Genomic DNA, 4187 nt, shown 5'->3' with positions numbered 1-4187 from the left:
CTCACTCTGTCCTGTCAGTGGGCAGGCTTTGGGTGCAGCAAGAGCTGGGAGGGGACAGACCCAGGACAGCTGACCCAAACTGGAAAAGGGGTTTTCCATACCATCTGACATCATGCTAAACAATAGATAGGGGTGGCTAGCCAGGGGGGGTGGCAGGGAAGGGTAGGGGCAGACTGCTCGGGGTTGGGCTGGGCATTGGTCAGTGGGTGGTGAGCAATTGTTTTGTACATCACTTGTTTGTACACATTAGTAGTAGTAGTACTATTATCATCATTATTGTTATTATTTTTATTTTCCTGTCTTAATAAACGGTCTTTATCTCAACTCATAGGCTTCACTTTCCTGTTTCTCTCCCCCATGCCAGAGAGGGAAGGGCAAGGGTGAGCAAACAGCTCTGTGGATTTTAGCTGCTGGGTGGGTTAAACCACAACACTGAATAATTAAAATAAGATATTAAAATGTAGGAAATAATAATAAAGATAACTAATTAGAAGAAACAATGTTAAGAGTTTTCTGGAAAACCTGTGAGTCCCATTAGTATAACAGGCACATTATTTATGATGAAGAAGCAGGTATCCAAATAGTTTCCCCACTGCATCCTTGAGCTCCTGGTTCCTCATGCTGTAGATGAGGGGGTTCAGAGCTGGAGGCACCACCGAGTACAGAAATGACACCACCAGGTCCAGGATGGGAGAAGAGATGGAGGGGGGCTTCAGGTAGGCAAACATCCCAGTACTGACAAAGAGCATGACAAGGGCTAGGTGTGGTAGGCACGTGGAAAAGGCTTTGTGCTGGCCCTGTTCAGAGGGTATCCTCAGCACAGCTCTGAAGATCTGCACATAGGACAACACAATGAAAACAAAACAACCGAAGGCCAAAAAAACACTAAACACAAGTGCCCCAACTTCCCTGAGGTAGGCATCTGAGCAGGAGAGCTTGAGGATCTGGGGGATTTCACAGAAGAACTGGTCCACAGCATTGCCTTGGCAGAGGGGCAGAGAAAATGTGTTGGCCGTGTGCAGGACACTGTACAGAAAGCCACTGCCCCAGGCAGCTGCTGCCATCTGGGCACAAGCTCTGCTGCCCAGGAGGCTCCCGTAGTGCAGGGGCTTGCAGATGGCCACGTAGCGGTCGTAGGCCATGACGGTGAGTATAGAGTACTCTGTTGCTAGAAAGAAGAGAAAGAAAAAGACCTGAGCAGCACATCCTTGATAGGAGATGGCCCTGGTGTCCCAGAGGGCATTGGCCATGGCTTTGGGCAGAGTGGTGGAGATGCAGCCCAGGTCGAGGAGGGCAAGGTTGAGCAGGAAGAAGTACATGGGGGTGTGGAGGCGGTGGTGGCAGGCTACGGCGCTGAGGATGAGGCCGTTGCCCAGGAGGGCAGCCAGGTAGATGCCCAGGAAGAGTGCGAAGTGCAGGAGCTACAGCTCGCGCGTGTCTGCGAATGCCAGCAGCAGGAACTCAGTGATGGTGCTTCTGTTGGACATCTGCTTTTCTGGGGATATGGTCCTGAACAAAGAAGAGGATGAGAGTAATAAAGTACAAGAAATGTATCAGAGGGAAACAAATTCAGTTTCTCATTTAAAATCATTGCCTATATTGTGTACTTTCTGGCAGACATTTGGCAGATCCCTTTCATGCATCCTGATTCATTCTGCCTGAGGCTGTCTCTTGGAACACGGTGGACTACTGTCGGCAGTGCAGGAGTCAGTCCTGTCCTCCAGGAAGAGGTGAAGAGGAACATAGGGAAATGTCAGTTTCTCTTCCCTCCTGATCTCAGAGGGTTTTTCCCCAGTGTTGCTCCCAGTTCACCAAACTGCAGAGCAGAGTTGTGGAGGCTTTTTTTAATTTTATTTTAAATTTTTGGTTTTTTGAGTTTTTGTTTCAGCTGTCCCACCACTCCTGAGGAATGTTTCCAAGCCACAGATCCTGGCTATTTCTGCTGGGCTCAAAGGGAATCCTTGCAGATCATTATCAGAGAAAAAGGGACTGTCACTTTAGTGCGCAGTGTTCTTTAGGGATGACAACCAGTCTGTCCATCAAGTACGGTCTCAGATGCCCTGTGAGAGCTATAGTAAAGTTCTACTCACATTTGATTGAAAAGAGCAAAGGCCCTGCTGAGAGCAGAGGAATCCAGGCTCAAAGTGCCCATCTCCAGATGCCTCACCCTGTCCCCGTACTCCCCTTCCCTCAAGCACACTGAGGGCTCACCCCATGGGCATGTGAAACCCCCATCCCCAGCCAGCCTGAGAACAAGAGCAGCAGCAGCACGGCCACCTGGAGAAGCCAGGAGGAATGCCAGCGTGCTGCTGCCAGGGGAGGCAAGGCCAGGGAGAGACAGACGGACACTCAGCAGACCCTCCTGTGCTGCAGCTCTGCTTTCAGATGAGGCAGCTCCTGCTGGGGAAACTGGGGGCTTGAGAGCAGAGGCTGTGCTGGTGGGAGAGGAGAGCAGGGGGTGTCCCAGGGAAGGCACCTGCCCTGCAGGGTCTGGCAGTGAGGTACCTGAACCCTCTCTCGCACAACATTTCTGGCAGCAGCTCCCTCTCAGCACCTGCCCTTTTCATATCTCTACTGCCTTCCTATGTCCCTGCTGGAAGCAGGATCTCTGTCCCCATGCATCTTCTAAGTCCTTCCTTACAGACCCCATCCCACAAGATGTGTACTTCCTGAGTACAGGGCATCATGGGGGCTGCAGCTCCTAAAGACCTGATAAGTCCTGAGGAAACAACAAACGTTGTTTCAGTCTTTAGGCTGAGGTGCCTGAAGTTTCATTGTTGACATATTGATCTCTCACTGGAATAATCTTGGAGTCTCCATATCCTCTACAATCAGGAAAATTCATTGTCATGAAACCTGCCTCTCTTCCACACCAAGACTCTGAAAGCACAGAATCCAAGCAAGTCTTCCATTTCAAATAAACCAATCCTCAGTCTTCCTGTTAAAATGCCCCCTCAAAAATACCATTCTCTAAAACATTTTCTATGCCATATTACAGGTAGAATAAGACCCATCCTGAGAGATACTATAGGCCATCGTATGTGCCAGAAGAAGACCCCTCTGGCAACCCCACCTGCGTTGCCCTGCTGCCAGAGCCTCACGGTGTCAAGAGCCTGCAGATGTGTCCTGCCACACGCTGCCCTCTGTTGTTGCGCTCCTCAGTGCCTCCAAGCCCTCTCTCCTTCTCTCCTCTCTGTGTGCCAGCTGCAGTCAGAGCCCCCAGCCCTGCTGCGCTGTGCAGAGGAGCTGCTCCTGGGCACAGCTGGCTCTCTGCACCAGGGCCCTCTTGCCACGAGCTCTCTCTGTCCCACGAGCCTGGTCCAGCTCAGCAGCACAGCACCAGCCCAAGGCACTGCAGTCACCCCTCTGGGGGCTTGGCTGATGAGCCCATGAACCTCAGGCACTCCGAGACAATTGAAGACATCTCTCCAGAAGTCCAAGTCAGAAGCAAGTTTCCTGCAGTGTCCCCCTGAGGGCCAGCACTGACACAGCTTCCCTTGGAGCTCGTTAGAGCAGAACCCTGGAGGCAGTGAGGGCAAGGAGACAAAGGCAATGTGAAGGTGACATTGATGTGTAGACAAACTGGATGTGTGTCACAAGCACAAGGGCCAGACCTTGACCTCAAGCACTTAGGAAGGGATATCCTTTCCCTTGACTGGTTGCTCAGAGCTCTTTGTGGGGCAGTAGGAGATGGGGATGTGCATGGCCAAGCGCAGGAGAATGGTACAACCCCTGCCTGCTTCATGGTTGGGGGCGAGGAGGCAATGAGGTCCTGGTGCTTTAATAATAAGCTGTCTCCTCATGGGCCTCAGTGGCAGAGACAACAACCTAGCCATGGGCACAAAGACCTGGGTCCTGCTGGGACTCTCAGTCTTGTCACAGCCCTTAATCCTTTCCATGGCATCCTTTCCTAAGGACTCTCATAGCTGCACCTCTTTCCCTGCTTGCTGCAGTCACTTCTGTTGGTGGTCTCATAGATCTCAGCTGAGTCTGATAACTCAGATCTTCTTGGTGACCATGCTCCTCATAAGGCAACTCTGTAGGAAGCTGGCCTGGTTCCTGGTGAGCAGGCACCACTGCTCGTATAGCATCCCTCGTGGTGCCCAGGCCCTCCTCCTCCTGGGCACTGCTCACTCAGCAGGGTCCCAGTCTGCCCTGACGTTGGGGGTTATTCTTCTTCTGGTAAA

The 4187-nt window shown here is 51.8% G+C and overlaps 1 pseudogene; it reads right to left on the bottom strand.

Annotated features, from left to right (window-relative positions):
• Positions 1-551: 551 nt before the first annotated feature.
• On the bottom strand, positions 552-1487 carry LOC113840815 (olfactory receptor 14A16-like; annotated as a pseudogene).
• Positions 1488-4187: the final 2700 nt, after the last annotated feature.

This window comes from Anas platyrhynchos, chromosome 31, assembly GCF_047663525.1.
Source record: "Anas platyrhynchos isolate ZD024472 breed Pekin duck chromosome 31, IASCAAS_PekinDuck_T2T, whole genome shotgun sequence".
In the NCBI taxonomy this organism is placed as follows: Eukaryota; Metazoa; Chordata; class Aves; order Anseriformes; family Anatidae; genus Anas; species Anas platyrhynchos.
This window is presented reverse-complemented; position numbering and strand designations above follow the sequence as displayed.